The 18,335-nt window shown below is 42.9% G+C and overlaps 1 long non-coding RNA gene across 1 annotated transcript; it reads right to left on the reverse strand.

The window, feature by feature from the left end:
- Positions 1-210: 210 nt before the first annotated feature.
- On the reverse strand, positions 211-18,329 carry LOC143659383 (uncharacterized). Its single transcript, XR_013163514.1, has 3 exons — positions 18,283-18,329; positions 2,050-2,343; positions 211-347 (listed from the first exon to the last, which is right to left on the reverse strand). It is a non-coding gene; the product is annotated as an uncharacterized LOC143659383 (long non-coding RNA).
- Between the last annotated feature and the right edge of the window lie 6 nt (positions 18,330-18,335).

Raw genomic sequence — 18,335 nt, forward strand, 5'->3', positions numbered from 1 at the left:
TTCTAACTCCAATTTTCTACCTCAGTACTCCATGTTGTGACTTGTAGCTCTTTCTTTACATTGTTCTGGTGTAAACTTAAATGCGTAGCCCAGTCTCTTTCTTTAATTGCTCCTCCCATGCAAGAATTTAACAAATAAAATAAAAGCCAAATAAAACAATACAGAAAATGAGAGATAAAGGGAGTTTACATCACATCAGTGCAAAACAGCTTACAATTTTTATGAGCTAGTCTTGTTTTTAAGAGACTTCTGCCCTTCCACCCTTTGGGTCTGGTACTTTCCCTGTTCTTTGCTCTCTTCTTTCAGGAGAAATCCTCCTTGGATTAGTCAGGTTAGGTTAGGATATACTGTAATAGCAAACAAGCAAAATATCAGTGGTTAAGTTAACTCAACAGAATTTCAGTTCTTACACATGCAATTCCATTGTGGGCCTTCAGGAGCATGATCATCCAGGGTGATTCAACTTCATCTTCTCAATATGGCATCACCTCAGTTATTCTGACAGAAGCAAGGAGGGTGCAGGGGAACCCTGCAGCTTCAAGCAAACCCTGTGCCTTGAAAGTGGCTTTGTTACTTCTGCTCCTAACTCAGAGGCCTTTACCAGTCAAAAGACTCACTTAGCTACAAGAGAGATGGAACATGGATTAGTTGGCAGGTATGACTGTCCCTACCACATTATGTTAAAATCTTCCCATTTCCATGTGCAGAGCAAATAATTTCCTTCCAGCCCCTACACCCAATTTTAGTTTCCAAAGGTCTTTCTCAGTTTTGGGGCAGTCAACATCCTACGCACAACACTGGCCTCTGTTTGGAATGGGGGAAAGAATGGAGAAGTCAGAGGGTATGATTTTTCCCTCCAATAAATTACAATGACCAAAGGGTACAGTGGTTGTGAGCAGCCCTTGGAGACAGTCACAGAAGATATTTCAGTGCTGGGCATTCTTATTGTGCTTTAAATGTATTAGCTTAATTAATCCTCTCACCAACCAGTGAGTAGACACCCTTCTCAGCCCCATGTTGCAGATTAGCCAACTGAGATGCAGAGGAGTTAATTAACTTGCCTAAGGCCACCCAGATAGTGGCAGAGCTGGGATTCCAGCACAGGAACTCTGGACTCTAGGATCCATGCTCTTGACCTTTATTTAGGTTATATGGCCGCTTTGTTGAGTTAAACACTACACAAATGTGCGTTTCATCATCCCTGACAAAGCATATGTGCCATGGTTCTAAAGATGAAAGTAGTTCAGCTTGCAGCAACAAAGAGAGTAGCTCATTTTAAGATACTGGGAAATGAGCCCTACTCTTTACATTTTTGCTTCTGCAGGGAAGCTGATGGAAGGAATGGCATGGTTGCAAAGAAGGGTGCTCTGGAAAGTTGGATATGTGATCCACATTAGGAAATTTCATCACTATCTGGTTCTTCCCTACATTTGGGTAGATGTAGATTAAACTTCCCCCTTCTTGGAAGTAGTTCTGGCCATGTGATTAGTTTTGGCCAATAAAATATGGTGCCTCAATTCAGGTGAAAGGATTTAAGAACTAGTGCTTGCTTCTGCAGTCTTTCTTCCTCAGTGATAAGGGAGTACATAATACTATCGAGGTCCTTTTAGACTGAAGCCGGCTGGATTGCTGAGCTGCCACAAGAGCTTCCCCAGTCCACAGTGACTTAGCAAGAGCAAGAAATAAAACTTCATTTTAAACTACTAAAATTTTGATCTTGTATGTTTCTGAAGCAAAACTCAACTGACCCTGACCGATACAGACAGTATTTTGAAAAATGAGCCAGGGTGGATTTGAAGGTGATTTGGATAGGAAGGAGGGAAAGTAAGATGAGGAGTTCATTGTCACTCAGTCTATTTCTTTTCTGGGTATTGGACATGTAACTTATTGTGAATATTTTTCCAGTATTCCTTTGGAAATTGGGTTCAGTTCCTCTGAATCTATGAATCACATTTCATTCTGAGTGAGGGGTTTTTCAGAAGTAAGTTTGGGAAAAAGCCATGTTCAAAGTTATGCATGGTACTTTGAATTCCTATGATAATAACTTACCTTCTGCCTGTTGGCTGGGGACTAAACCACATGTAAAAGCACATTTATTGGATTTCTGCCTTGGAAACAATATTTTCCAGGTAGTTCACTGAAGCTGAAGTTGTCAGTAAAATTCATCCATCTCATTTTTTTGAGTTTTTCAGAAGAGTGATAATACAGAGCCATCCTCAACTCCTCTCTCATCTCCATCCTTAATCCAATTTCTCACACAGCTCATTTGCAGGCCATCAGGTATGGTGGTTCTCAAACCTTGATTAGCACTTTCTCAAGCAAGTTAACATAGACATCAAGCTTCTGAAAAAGAGAAAGTGAGTTTTAGAAAACTTCTAAGCTGACTTCAGTTGTATCTGCATTGCTAAGATCAAGAAATGGCCTGGGGCAGGCCACGGTGGTTCAACAGCCAGAGACCCGGGCTCAGTTCCCAGTGCCTGCCCATGCCAAAAAATAAAAATGGCCTGGTCTCTGCTTTATCCAGCTTAAGGGTTCAATTTGTCATGATGGAGGAATCCCAAGTTAGAGGGACCATCTGAGAAGATTGGTAGGATTTTCATGTAAGAGAGAAAACAGCTCTTCTCTCATTTTCTTGTTTTCTCCTTTTACGTCGCCTATGAATGTTTTTGGGGGGATTGCATCTTGTACAGCACGAGGACATGTTCAAGTTGGAAACTGTGTTCCTGAGAGTGTGAACCCATTTGTAAATATGACCTTCAGAAGATACTTTTATTAGTGAAGGTGTGGCCAAATTGAATCAGAGTGGGTCTTAATCCGTATGGCTGGCGGCCTTATGAAAAGAAGAAATTTGAGTATAGTCAGTGAGAAGAAGCCAGAGAGGAGAGAGAAAGCACTGTGTGATGGAGGAGAAAGGGTGGCCTTGCTGACATCTTGACTTTGGACTTCCAGACTTCAAAACCGTGAGACCATAAACGCTTGTTGTTTAAGCCAGCCCATTGTGTGGTATTTGTCAAGATGGCTCTGGAAAATGAAGAAGACAAATATTCCAAATACATAATGAATTTAATTTGAGACTCATATCCTGGAAACCAAATAGTTTCTCCCCTCATCCTGCTCAGAGAAAAACCCTCAGAAGGAAGGGTTTCTCAGGTTTCAGTCATGGAGTCGTTTCCTTACTCACAAAGCATTTGTTCTTTTAAAGGAACCAATATGTTCGTGTAACTGATGTGAAGCAAGCTTGACTCCAAAAAGATTTAGCTTAATATCTGCCTATGCATTCCAGGGGCCGGCCGCCTGTGGGATGTGCTTTAAAGGCCCTGGCGGTGGCACAGCTCGTCACGTATGATATTGGGCACGCAAATGTGACGTGATGCCCATGTACTCTTGAGGGTAATTCGATGTGCCAGCCGGCTCGATGGGCAGAGAAGCTATAAACATAGTTGTCACAAGTGAGAAAGAGCGCCGGGTCGGACAGAGACTGGGGAAGCGGGCAGCATCGGAACCTGTCTCCAAGCCCTAATGAAAGTGTTAATTAGCGTATTACAGAATTTATGGTGAGAACAGCCTCTCCACCAGACCCCTCCAGTGACATGCTCTTAATTAACCATTTCTTTCTCTTTTGCCCTCACTTCCCCAGCCTCCTTTCCCAGTCAAGGCAAATGCAGGCAGGAAGGAGGCAAACCCAATTATGCCACAGAAGGGAGGCTTTGGGGGAGCCTTTGCTAAAACTATAAGGCCAATGGGGCACCCGACTGTCTGATGTTTATAGGAATAAGTACACATGTCATCTACATCATCATTAATCTTTCTTTATGTAAAAATGATTAGTAAATAGGGTTTTTAAGCAACTGTTTAGTTTACACATTGGCATCATAGATTAACTTATTTCTAAAACACTTGATTTTATCACTCTGCCTAATGATTTGTCACATGATTTATTGGGTAATATGATAAATCATGTGCAATTTATTGTTTATCCTATAAAGAGTGCAACAATTCATTAAACAGTGATGAAACCCAGAGGTTTCTCAGAGAAGCCTACCTTGTGGGCTGTTGTAGTCAGTGGGGCAAGTGTTCTGAGAGTGGGGTGGTCCCTCACTGTTTCCAGATTTTCCAGCATGGGTCAGTTAGGCTGCACTTAAATTAAATAGTTTTTGAAAATAATGGTGCAGCTATAATCTTATACTCTAGCGTGTATTTATTTTATATGGAAAAATAAAGTCTAAAGCCTGATGCCTTTATTGGTGATAATAAAGATGGTATTCTTTGTTATGGAGGCATTCAACGTAATGGCAATGTTTCATAATGCCACATGGCAGCCTTGTCTTCCTTTTTTCTGGCTTTATTTGAGGTCAAAACACTCACTGAAGGACTCTTCAAGCTCAGAGGACATCTTGGTGTATGAGCCCTAAGTGACAGGCACAGAACAGAGGGCAGAGTGAGGCCCAGGCTCCAAAGCAAGGTCCTGACCTCTTGAGTGACCTCCCAGGGACACAGGGACCACATTTGTAAGAAGACCATGTATTAATGGCCATGACCGAGAGAGCAGACCTCTGTAATTACCTTGTGGGGTGAGACCAGTCATTGCCAAGTTTTTCAAGACATGGCCCCTTGTCTCCCAGTTCTTTGATGCCCCTTCCTTTCTGAGTAGGTGCCTGCCCAGCTTGCAGGCTGTTTTCTTTTGGTAAGAGGACTCTAGTTGTCTTTGGGTGCCACTGCTCTTGCACTCTCAGAACAAGTGATCTTACCAACCGACCCCAGGCTCCAGGGTGCATACAAGTCCTTGAATTTTGACAGTAGTAATAGAACATCAACTAACCACTCTGACTGCAGATTTAGGCACCAGACCCAAGTCAGGTCCGTTGGATTGGATTTTGTGGAAACAGTTGTGCAGAAGTAAACTTGGATCTGCTGGTGGCTGCCTTACTGTCACAAGGGTATATAAAAAATGTTCCTAGGAATAAAGTCAGTATGGGTGAAAACTGGAGAGAACCAATCCTGTGCTAACTAATATATTACGTGTTAATTAACATAGGACATCATGTGAGCCCCTGGATCCAGCCCTATCTGAAGCCTTCTCCAGCCCTAGAACTATCTTGCTCCCTTTCTTCCCCTTCTCTTTAAGGCAATTTGACATAGATTTACAATAAAACAAAATTTTCATTAAGACGCTACTTATCCCATAAAGACCAGTCCATATCTTATCATCAGAAAAACTTCTTATATGGAGAGGGGCTATTTCACTTCCCCAGCTCCCTGGTGCATGGTGAGTCACTGAGCTAGGGCTTCTGCAGAGGTGGCTTGGGGCTCTCAGTTGAGTCAGAAGAATTCTACTTTGATCTCTTTAATAGACTTGGGCTTCCTGTCAGATTTCACTTTAAAAATTAGTTCAACTGTTACAATTGGAAGTGTGCAGCATCTTCTCTTGTCTGCAAGTTCCTGGAGAAAAGGCTGTGAGCACTGTACATTATATGTGGTACAAAGAGGCTGTGCATGCATGGTAGGCCCTCAGTAAACAGGGGCTAATTCCTTTGATTAAGAGACAATGAAGACAATTTGACTGTGCACGAAAAATGTTTATTAAGCTGTCAAGAGGCTAAGCAGGACTTTGGTAGAGGCTGTGTTTCTGAGGCTTGAGTGTAGTAGTTTAAAAATGGGTGATTATTCTTTGCTGCTCCCTCTATTGAGTCTAACTTCCCTGCTTTTGAATCTGAGATGGCCTCAGTGACTTGCCTGATCTGTAGAGAATGGTAGAGGTAAGCTCTGACCCTTACAAAGCTATGTTCTGAGAAACCTGGCGGCTTCCTCTTGGACCTTTGATAAATCTGACCCTGGAAGAAGTCAGCCCAAACATAAGAAGTCTATTCAGCCTGAGACTGCCACGGATTGTGAGCACAATGACAGCAGTCTCACTCACGACTGTGTCCTAAGCTTCTAGAACACTGCCTGGCACAGAGTTCTATGACTCTTGTTAACCATTGATAAAAATTGCATGAGTGCATGGGTGGGTGTCTGCTTTCCATGTCACATTCACGGCAGACCAGGACCTCCACTGTGCTTTGAGGACTGAAGAGCTTGGATGGACCAGGAACAAGGATATTATGTACAAAGCAGAAACAAGAGTGCAAGGTGGTGGTCCGTCTGGAGAAGCCAAGAGGTGGCTCAGCTGGGAGAATCATCTTCAGGGCCTCCTCCAAGAGATTTTGGCCAGTTCTGGGTTCAGCCACCTCTGTGGAGCCTATAACTTCGGAATGTGTTTATGCCACGATCCCGTGAATACCTCATAAAATACTATTTGCCAATAATGTCACCCTGTAATTACATTTGCTGAACTAGCGCTGCCAGTGTGTATGTTCTTTTTTCATTATGTAGCTTCAACCTTTATAATGTTACCAATTGACACCATAATTAGTATAGTTTACGGCAGCACTGATTATGAGGGGCCTCCTTGTCAATCAGCCTCTGGTATTTCTGTTTGAGGAATCATTATTCCTTTACCTCTAAACCTTGGTGAATTTACAATGTGCATAGGTGCAGGGCCAGGCGCGTGTATGTGTGCCTGCACGCGTGTGTGTATCCTCAGCTCCGACTTGACTGCCCAGCTCTTAAGTGGTTGCTTCACTTCCAGCTGTGTTACATACTGCCCTTGGCCGGAGCTCTCTGAGGACGAGAAGCCTCTGGAGTATGTGTGAGAGGTCAGGGTGCTGGTGTCACTCTGACCCCTCCCTTGGGAGACCTGCAGTCTTCGGCAAGCTGCCCAGACTCTCTGTGTCTCCCCTCCTGCACCCAGCTCTCCTTCCCAGCCCCACCTGCCTCCAGGGGCTTCAAAGAGCTAACAGATGTGGAAGAGCTTTTGAAATAAGCATGCCATATAAATTCAAGGTGTTTGGGAATGGTTTTCTCATAAACCTGCCAACACTATCTTTTTGGAAAAGACAGAAGTCACAAATCCACTCTCGTTTTAATTTACCCTGGTATTTCCTCAGCAGATGGCTAAGAAGCTATTGGTTGGTGTCCTCTCTCCCAGCACCTAGAGATTAGCACTTCTTCCACCCATCCCATGGACCAAGGCCTGGGGGAAAGCATCTGATTTCCTGTGATCCCCCCCAGAGGTCTTGCTGGGTTGGGGAGAAATGCCTTTCCCTTCCCCCTGAGTTTCCTGAGCTCAGGATAGGGAAGCAGCTTCTGCTTTCCCCCTCCTTGTCCCATCTACATTGCTTTGTCCGCACTCATGGGTGTGGTGGGACTTCTCTGAAACCTGGGTGCTCTCCTGCAACCATATGGGGAGTTGTTGTGAGGAAGGTGCAGCCTGCTTTCTAAAGAGGCAGGTCTGGGGATCCACCTCCAGGGTTCTTGGATCATTGAGCCTCAAGGAGTGAGAGGCAGGCACCTGCTCCCCTTATACCAGCTGGGTGTCTGTCTGCCCTGCACACCCACACCCCCAGCCAAGGTTTTTGAGTTTGGACTTGGAGCTGGGGCATTAGGAAGCATAATTTGGTTTGAAGCAGGACCATGTTTACATTTTTTTCATAATCCTCTTTTTCTTTGTTTCCCTTTACCTATCTGTCTGGCTCCCAGGATACTTAGGGTACAAATTTCAAGGGTCAGCCTTTCATACTTGTCATGGCAAAGACCAACAATTCACCTGGAATCTCAGCCTGCCTTCCATGAACGTGTGGCAGTGGCAGCGCTAGCTTCCAGGCTCCAGCCACCCTTTTCTATTCTTCTGGTGGCCTAACAAACCTGTTCTTATTGGGTCATCCCCTCCTGGGGATTAAACAGATACCTACTGTGCATCAGCTCTGCTGAGGAATACCAAGAAGTACAAGTGATAGGACCTGCCCCTTCAGAAATTCAGAGGAGGGCAGAACTTGCACCCAGAAAAAGATAAGCAATAAAGGGAGCAAGTTAGACATTTCACGGGCCTATGAAATCTCCTATTAGCTCTAGGAGCTGGGGAGGGGCATGGGAGGTGGTCAGGGAGGACTCTTTACTGGGTGGAGGGGCATGACATGAACAAAGTGCCATGGCTCACCTTGTCTGTGCCAGGGTGGTAGAAGGACTTCCCAGCCAAAATCATTCCCTTTCTTCCTGGTCACCCCCCTCATTTTTTCCCCCAGGATCTTTAGCATTGTTTGCTTGGAACTGGGGCTCCCTTTATGAGGGGTCCAAACTCTGCCCCTTAACATCTCAAGCCTCACCATGACCTCTCTTGACCTCCATCTCTTTCCAGGATACCCCAATGCTCAATCTGGAACTTGGCAGCTTGTAGATGCAGGGGTTCTTAGCAGACAAGCCCATTTTCTTATACAGTTGGAGAAAGGCATTTTGTAAACATCAGAGCAGATTCAAACTCCCAGCGGATGCGCGTGTAATGTGGCTCATGCTATATTACTCTTGCTTAAGTTAGACTCTGTGATTTAGCATTCCTGTTTAGCTGCAGAATTCCACGGAGGATATTGCTGGATCCCAAATCTTTTGTCAGTGTAATTGAGCATAACATCTTTTCAGGTTTGTATTTCAAAAGATGCATTATCTCCTCTCATCCATTTGTTCTGTTTGAGCTATTCAAAACTTTTAACTTGTCCCATCCCTCTGAAGGAATTTGAGTTTTAGGCTGATAATTTATGTTTACGCTGAGGATGCGATTTCCTTTCTGCACCCAGAATGATTAATAGACTTCTCTCTGTAAATTAGTATGAGAGAGTATAGGTAAATCAGTAACCAAACCTGAGGATTTCACTTTGTTCCAAAGATTTCTTAGAGCTGTTTCTTATTCATATTCCTTAGACACCAAATTTCACCAAGACCCTGGGCCCTTTGACAGTGTAACAGCCCTCTACTTCCTTCCTGTCTCCTGATAATCATCTTTTTACAGCAGGGATAGGCATACCAGGGACCATAAACCAGAATTAAGCCTCCATTTGTTTGTTTTTTGTCTGGGTTGTTTTGTTTTCTTGTATAGCCTGGGAGTTAAGACTAGAGTTTTAATTTTCGAATGGTTGAAACACTCGAAGGAAAAATAATACTTTGTGATGCGTGAAAATCATATGAAGTTCAAATTTCCTAAATGAAGTTTCATTGGAACACAGCCACACTCATTAATTTCTGTATTGTCATGCTACAATGATGGAATTGAGTAATTGTAGCAGAGGCCTTGTGCCCTGCAAAGCCTAAAATAAATAATAAAATATGTATATATAGGAAAAAGTTTGCCAATCCCAACTTTAGAGGAAGGATGAGAGTTTGCTTGTCCCTCAAAGGGAGCAGGGAGCATCAAGCTTGCATGAATATTGAAGAACCGTGTAGTGGATATTGGATTTTTGGGTGCCTGCCCTATACCAACTCACATTTTAGTTCTTCCAGGGGAATCTCCCTCCTCCACCTTCAGTCCACCTGTTTGGATGGATTTGATCTCCTCCCAGTCTGAACCACAGGTGGAGCCCATGACTTAGGCTGCAGCACATTGCTCTGCCCTAGTCCCCAGGCCCTGCCCAGCAGAGTGATTGTTTCAAGGTGATCACTTGACTCAACTGGACCAGTAAAGCCTGACTTGAGGCTTCTGGGAGAGAAGCATCCCCTTCTCCTGTGAGATGTGAAAAAGAGCTTGTGGGGGGGAAGCAGCTGCAGTCATTGCCAACCATGAGGGATGCAATAAGGGCACCAGAACTGGTCACTTAGTCAAGACAGATACGATGTCCTTGGCCCTTGTCTGGTTAATCCCTTGAATTTTTGCTTGAATCTGTGTTGCTGTAGTTATTGGACTATATTTGTGTGATATATGCCCTTACAGTAAGGGTCCAATTGACACCAGCCTGCTGATCCCTGAGGAATGGCTAGGAATGTCTGCTCACAGCCGCAGAGCTGGCTGGAGGGACCCACCAGCCCTGAACCAGGCATCCAACACTTGAGTTGGTCACAAAACCACAATGGACTGGTTGTGCCTTCCAAGAATTGAAGGGGCCAGAGCATTGATCTGCAGCAGTGAGTGAGGTGGGATGCTTGAGTTAATGAAGCACGTGTGGCATCAACTGAAGTAGCTGGGCACCTTGCTGTCTCCGAGGTGAGGCTTGGGCTGCATGGAGACCAAAAGCGGAGTGGAAGGAGTAGGCTATGTGTGCCTGGCTTCAGAGGTGACATGCCTTACAGACTGCAGGGTCTTGAGCACATCACTGAGTCCCCATGAAACTCTTCAGTGGGAATTTCAATCAGTTCTGCCTTCCCTTGTGTGTTGTAAAGAAAAAAAATGAGATAATGTGGGTGAAAGCGGCAAGTAGACTGTAAATGAAATGGTAGTGGTTGTTATATCAAATGATGGCTACAACTCTCCTGACCAGTAGGTCTTAGGGGGAGAGACAGGCAGGGAACCAAGTTAGCTTCTACCCTCATTGGCACAGATGGAAGTATGCCTTCTCCTATTCAGCTTTCCATGTGCTACATGCTTCACATTCATAAATCCCTTTTACCCTCTTCATCTGAATGTTCTGTTGAAGTAGATGAGGCAGGAATAACTTACCCCATTTGAGGAAGGGACAAGCTGAGATTAGGGAGGTTGGGTGACTTCACAGCTGGATCTGACACCAGGTCTTCGGTTTCCTAGTCCCAGCATATATAGTAACTTCACCTTTACAAATAAGGTCTGGAAGCAGTAATTGCAGCCGATGATGACCCATCTTATTGTGGACTAGATGCCAGCAGGACACACATGTGAGCCAACACTACTCACAGCATGTCCTTGGCCAACCAGGTCAGCCTGTCCACCCACATGCCTAGTAAGGTGGCTGGCCAGGCCAAAGTATGGTTTGTAGCAGTGATGGTGACAGTTCTTCTGGGCGCCCTCCATGTTACAGACAACTCTGAGGTTTCACGGGCAATTAAACAGGCCTGGTAGAAAACATGTGGTTGCCTGGGGATTAAAGAAATTGGTGCATATGGACCCAATTTCCTCTGAAGCATAAGTGTGGTTAAGCATAAAGAAAGAAGTACTTGGGATGGATTCATTTAGAGAGTCTGAAGTCTCCAGCCCCCAGGCTGCCACTCTGGAATGCCCTGCTGCTTTTACACATGACCTACTATGGGTCTTTGGTAGCCTGAGAGGCCTTCCTGGCATTATCACATGATCTGACTCCTTTAAGGGAAGACATTTCTCAAAAACCAGGTTGAGGGGTAGGGCACACTTGGACCATCCCTTTGATTTTTCAAAATAAGTCCATTCTGGATGATCCAAGGTGGTACTTTCTGCCCGTATGGAACATGATGAGACACATACAACTTAGGTATCTGAGATCCTCAGAAGTAGACATTTCAGCCATGGCTAAAGGGGGGCCCAAGGCACATAAATGGAGAGACACAGGTATGGCAGCCCGGCAAGGAGAGCCTCTGGCTCTAGGCCCATCTAGAGAAAGTCCAGCATATCTGATCAAGGGATATTGGGAGATACAGGAAGACTGAAAGTTGAGAAGGCATGGTGGCTAGGAAGGAAGCCTCACTGAATGAGATTGTGGAGGTGGGCAGCTCCTTTCTTCAAATCCAGTCAAGTTTTTGCCTCTCTGTGAGGCACCAGAACATGGCCCAGACTTTTGGGGAGGAAAGCATTGGAAGGAAGAGAGGCCTTCATAAGCACACCAATGGTCAGTATTCTTGGCCCCAAGCAAGGAGCAGGTGCACATGGGGAGTCAAGGGGGTCTCTAGCTAATAGAGAAAGAACCCAAGCTCTGCTGCTGGAGCCAGAATGGGAAGCCAGAATATAGGAGGCTTCCAGAACTTACCTTCTCATTCTAAATGCCCGGTGTGCCCCAGAGGAGAGCTTGGAGTCAAGGTGTGTGGTCAGCTGTGCAATCTGTAGCTCTAACTTTCACTGAAATTTTCTGACAGGAGTGAGAAGTCAGGGTTAAAGCTCCATCAGGAGGAAAGAAGGGACAGGGCTTCAATTGTTCTTTGTTGATGAGAGAAAGCAAGCAAAGGACTGCCTCTGTATGACAGCAGAGATTTGTTTACTAGGGAACTCATTTTCCACAGCCCCAGGTAGAAAAATTAGCCCATCCATTTGCTACAAAGGAGCCCAAATCCCTTCCCTGTGGTGTACTGCTTCTCTTAATTTTTGCTATTTCAACTCTTAGGGAAAAGCCAATAAGATGGTATTTGTTTTTCTGGCCTTTGAGATTTGGAGGCAACGTGTGGTGAAAGATGAAGAGAGGAAACTTCCTGAAGAAAATTCCAGATTCCTGGAGTGATGGCTGGCAACAATGGGGAGCACAGGGCTATTCTGGCAAACAGTGCCTGGGGTTCAGGACTTAGAAATGAGAGTTTTATTACCGACCGGAAAGGATGGAAATGGTAGGGTTTTATTTTTCCGCAGCCATTCCAAGACTGTGTCTTCCTCAAAAATAGTTCAATTGGGTACTTTGCTCCTTCGTGCATGACCACTAGTTGGGGTGCATGGTTCTGTGATAGGCCTGTTGCATCTCAGAAGGAGAGAAAGTTAGGCATAACCTCTTGAGAGTGGCTTCTTGGCAAAGTGAGTTCATTGGGAATAATTGCTCCACCATTTCTGAATAGCCCAGAAAAGGTTGTACAGGGAGAGAGAAGGTGAACTTCACAGGAGTTCAGTGGTATGGAGAAAAGAGGAGGAGGCATGCTTGTCAGGGGCAGTGAGCCTTTCTCTTCAGTTAACAGAGTGAGAGAGGAAAGATTCAGAAGGGGCCAAAAAATTGAAGATGCCAGCTGAGTACTTCCGTCTGCACCTTTGATTGAATTATGGGGAAAAAGATTAGGGGAAGCTGTTGTCAAATCTCAACTATGGGAAAATCCATTCTTTATTAAAATAAAGAGATGGAGTCCTTCTGTTCCCTTCACTCCCTTCTGTCCTTGAGGTGGGCACATCACTGTGCACCATTGTTTTACCTTCAGATAGCTTGTATGGTGAAGGAGTAAACCTGCAATTATCCTGCCTTTCAGAAATGATGGCTGTCACTTACAGGAAAATCTGACTGCTTTCCTTTCATGGGGTCTCTGAATTGTGCCAGAGCATCTGCTTGTAATCTTAACCAGAGCCTTATGTGAGCTAGTACAGTGGCAGGGAAATGACAGGGTTGCTGGTGGCCAGATGAGGTGGTGGGCAGAGGTACATGATCAGTTCCCAGGAAGCTGGGTCTGCCATCTCCAGGCCCTCTGCTTACCTACAGGAGAAGTTTTCTGGTGCAAGGCATGGTTCCTGCCACCAAGCAGTGCTCACACACTAGGTCTGTCTGCCTGCATTTCTCAGGAGAGAGGAGGTCCCTGATCAAACTCTGAAATAAATGTCCAGCAAAATCATGTAATGACTTAGTATGGGAACCCATGGAATCCGAGAAATATTCATCAGTTAGAACACATGCAAGCACAGGTGGAGAAACCCATTCCACCTGGCTTGAAATTGAAGAAGATGTATTTTTAAACTAAGTTTTTGGTATATTATCCAGGGGTTAGGCAGGACTCAACCCAGGCTTGATCTAGAGGCTCAAGGACATTGCTCAAGAACTCTTGCCTCTGCCTTCTACAGATTGGGTTTATCCCTTGTTGGGCTTCTGTTGTGATGGCAACCAGTGGTTGCCACTGGTTTTCAGGGCTACTTTCTTCTCCCATTTCCTGATGGGATGGACTATAAAATTAGTTCCAATCATTAAAACAATTGCTTTGGTTAGGGCAGGGGAACATCCTGAATGTGTCAGCTAGGGTCGTGTGCTCTGTCCCTGGAGCTGGGTTGGAATAGATTTCATTAGAACCATAAGAACCCAAGTAGAAATGATGGGTTGTTGGGAAAGAACAAGGGGGAAATGGATGCCAAGGAAGGAACTTACTGATGGTCACCACATACTCTAAAAGGTTCTCTCCAAATCATTTTGGTGAGTGATGTTTTCTTAATATTTGGGTCATCCTGGACACAGTCATTCAGAAATAATTGGGTCAGAAGGAATATCAATGAGTTCCTTGTCTATTTCATTGCCAGTGCAGAACTCTTCAGGACCAAACCATTTCAGATGTTCACTAGACTTTCAGAGACTAGGAAGGCATTGCCTTATAAAATGTCTTAATGCACAGTTGGGCAGCTATCTCAACCTTAGAACACGATAAATACCTCCATGTAAACATCCTTCAGAGATTTTGACTCTTCCAGGTCATCTGTGTCAATTTTGGGCATTCAATTACTCTGTATGGACCCCCATTCTATTTCCAAGAAATTGGTTTCTTTATACTTCATGGTGACATATATTCTCCCACCAAGACACCTGTTCTACCTCAGAATAGAGCATTCTAAGCTCCAGATATGTTCTGCTCTTCCTCTTCAAAATTTATTATTCAAGTGCCATCCACTGAGAACTTTGCTAAATCAGGATAAGCTGTCAGGAGCTAATGTGTCTTACAATGCCATGATAGTTAATATGGACATAATGATGGAAGTTTTAAGGACTGTAAATCAAGGACTTAGATACAATAGCAAGGCCTGGAATTGACCTTGGAGAGAAGAGAATTGATCTTGGAGTAAGAAGTCTGCCAGAAATTCCCCTTGCCATGTAGGCAATTGCCTACTTGGCTTTTGAATGTTCAGAGGTGGGAGTGGGAAAGGGAGATGATATGGCTTCAGGAAACGTTTTTGTGATGCAGCATTTGTCTTTGATCCTCTGGCCTTTACAAAGAATTGTTTGTGAGAGAAAAGAATATTTCCTTGAGTTTAGAGTTGAGCATATTGTCTGTGTTTCCGTCTGTCTCACTGTCAGGAAGAATTGCAGCAGGCCAAGAGGTAATTACTGCAGGAATAGCTGCAAGTATCTAGGGAGAAGGTAAAAAGCAACATCCTGATATTGCAACAAGTAGGAATAGGCTTAGCTCTAAGGAAAAATTCTTGTTTCAAAGAGCTATGTGAAAATTGAGGAGAACTCAAGGAAACAAGGGAAATAAATTTCCTGGGAATTACTTAAAAACAAATTAAATATTTATATGCCTGAATTATCATTAAAATATTATTGTCAAAGGCCGAGGTTAGCTAAGTTTTAGCATTGAGTCTTGTGTTCTAAAGAACAGAAAATGAAAGCCCAGTTTCCAAAGACCGCTGAAACAGATTGGAGTCACTGGAAAATGGAAAACGAATCACTCCATGTCCTGTTCTGAAATGTGGTATTTATTGAGACCTGGTGTGCTTCCAGAACTCCACGGAGGGAACTGAAATAAGAGATGGAAAGATCCCTGCCCTTGAGGAATCAGGTAATGATACTGTCTGAGAGGCCACTAAAAACCAAGTATATCCAAGTGCCTTGGAGATGTGGTAGCAGACAATATAGATGTAGTACTGTATCCCATGGAGTTTACACTCTAGAGGGAAAGGCAGATTATCAAATGATAATGAGTGTAATGAATATCATAAAGATTTTTGGGATGTGAGGGAGGGTATACTAGGAGAAACTGAACTCATAGTGGGTACTAAGGAAGTTTTCACCAAGGAAATGGGGGTTGAGTTGAGACTCAGTCGAAGAGTAGCCTAATTGGGATGTCATATCAACAAACACATTGGGCACTGTCAAAAGTTGCCTCTAAGGAAGAGTCTTAGAATCCATGATGATTTAGATATAGTCTTCTGATTCTCTCTTCTAGTAGATCAATAAAATGATCAGAGGAGGGCAGGCCATGGTGGCTCAGCAGGCAAGAATGCTTGCCTGCCATGCCAGAGGACCTGGGTTCGATTCCCAGTGCCTGCCCATGTTAAAAAAAAATGATCAGAGGACTATCAGAGTTTAAAGGTGTATGTCACAAAGTTTGAGGAATTTATTCTAGAAATCGTTCTGACTGAATGTAGACACTTCTAATTAAGAAAATGGATGCAATTATGTGGATCCTGCCAAAACTTTAACTATGCTGTATAATTTGGAGAAGAAATAGCTACCAAAAGGTCCAATGTTCTCTAATTTCTGACTATTTAATAAATTAATATAATGGTATCAGTACAAATTCAAACTCATGAGGTGCAGCCAAAGCAACACTTAGGCAGAATTCATAGCCCTAAATACACTCAATGTTAAAAAGAAATGAAAGATAAATAAACAACCCATAGAAGCCTTTCCTCTAAAAATGCACAAGATTCAAACATGGGCACGTTCTTTTAAAAAGTTAATGAGCAGAATGTATCTATGTTAAGTGCTCTATAATTTATTTAAGAAAGCTAGCAAATTTTGATATTAAAACCAAACTTTAGACCACAAAAGTAAAAAATTAAAACCAGAGGTCATCTCACTTATGAATATTGACTTAAATTATTAAACGTTAAAATACTAGCATCGAATTCAGTATTGTAATAAAAATGCTCCACAGCCAAAGACACTTTTTATTATTAGAAAACAAAGGGACTTAATATTAGGAAATATATTAATAAATTTAATTGCATTAATAAGATGGGAGGAAAGGAAAATATTATTTCTTCAACTACTGAAAAGGCAATTGATAAAATTTAAAAACATTTCTGTTTAAATAATTAAATTCTGAAATGTATAAAAGCATGCTTTGTTTTATTCACCAAACTCATATATAATTGTAAAACATTGAAATCATGTCTAAGTCTGAGAGTAATAAAGAATAACATCTGTCAGATTATTATTTGGTATCAATTGGAGATATAACTCATGCAATTAGGCAAGAAAAAGAAATAAGGGCATGAATATTGGGAAAGAGAACAGCTTCATCTGTGAAAGGAAGTGTAGCCAAATGCTTACACACAAAGAGTTCTGGGTTTGAGTCCTAACAGATACAGTATAAGAACAGATCTGTCAAAAAAAGTCATCTTTAAAGAATTAATTATTAATGAAAGAGGCGATAGGGACTTTTTTTTTTTTTTTTTTTTTTTTTTTTTTTAAAGGAAAGACAGAGAGAAGGAAGGAAGGATAGAAGGAAGGAAGGAAGGAAGAAAGGGAGACATTTTTAAACATCCTCTTGTTTTATTGCATTCCGTTTCTCCGTTTTTGTTACATGGGCTGGGGCCGGGAATCGAACCGAGGTCCTCCGGCATAGCAGGCAAGCACTTTGCCCGCTGAGCCACCACGGCCCGCCCGCGATAGGGACTTTTGTGACTCCAGGGAGGTGTTACCATCTTCATTATCTTAGTCTTTAGCCATATAGACTTCTCATCTACATCTCTGGGGGGAGGCTTAGAGCTTATGGAGGGAAAGAGAGTGAAGATATTGAAGAGGCATGAGAGGGCACTGAAGCAGCTCTGGCTCCCTAACACTGCTGAAGAGGGATGGTGTGGGGAAAGTCCACTTTAGGCTTTGCATTCTTTATTTTGAAAGGGGGTTTTAAGTGAATGGGTTCTTGAGTCAGATTCTTCTACCACTTGGGTTGGGAAAACAACATAACCCCTATAAACCTCAGTTTCATCATTTACAAAAGACGGATAATCAATAGTCCATAGCATTTAATATTGATGTGAAGAAAATCCATGTAAAATATGATACTGTGTCAGTAGCTTGGAAATTAGTCCACAAAGAGCTGTAGCACTTTGCAACTTCCATTGGCTAAGTGCAGGTATCTCTCTATGGCTCTTGGTATAAAGCAGTTAATATAATAGAAGTCAACTTCGCAATGCTATGAAGCAAAAAGACCCCATATAAGAGAGATTGTGAAATCCCAGGAGATTGAGAAAGTTCTGAGTTCCACAGAGAATAATTGCTCTCTTTCACTGTCTGGGAATGACTGTGTATTGTGGTACAGCCAGTGATAGGTCTTTTTGATCAATTTTAGTTGACTTTCAAAGTATTATAAACAAACACAATTATTAAATAAAAATATTGAATAGGAATAATTTTTTAAAGTATGGAGTATCTATAAGGAAGTAAAAATGCAAAATATAACTGAGAAAAATGAATGAACACTTAAAAAATGGGGATACATGATTGGAAAACTCTATTTCTTCCTCAATTGAATCTATAAATGCAATGCAATCCCATTCAGCCTTCCCAATTACTTTCTGAAACTTGAATTTTTTTCATATTTTTCATCCAGAAGAATAAACATGTTAAATGAGCAAAAGAATAGTTAGAGTAATCTTGTACCACCAAATATTATAACATATTGTAAGTCACAGTGTTTTAAAACAGATGGCACAGGGGAGGTGTGATGGTGGCTCAGTGCCATGCAGAAGACCTGGGTTCAATTTCTGATGCATGCCCATGCAAAAACAAAGAAAAAAGAAATGAGGAAGAGGCAAAAAACCAAAAATGGCACAGGGGATGCTAGGGTATTCAGTGGTAGAATTCTTACCTGTGCCTTGCAGGAGACCCAGGTTCCGGGCCCATGCACTTCCCTCTAAAAAC

The sequence above is a fragment of the Tamandua tetradactyla genome, chromosome 16, assembly GCF_023851605.1.
Source record: "Tamandua tetradactyla isolate mTamTet1 chromosome 16, mTamTet1.pri, whole genome shotgun sequence".
Taxonomy (NCBI): domain Eukaryota; kingdom Metazoa; phylum Chordata; class Mammalia; order Pilosa; family Myrmecophagidae; genus Tamandua; species Tamandua tetradactyla.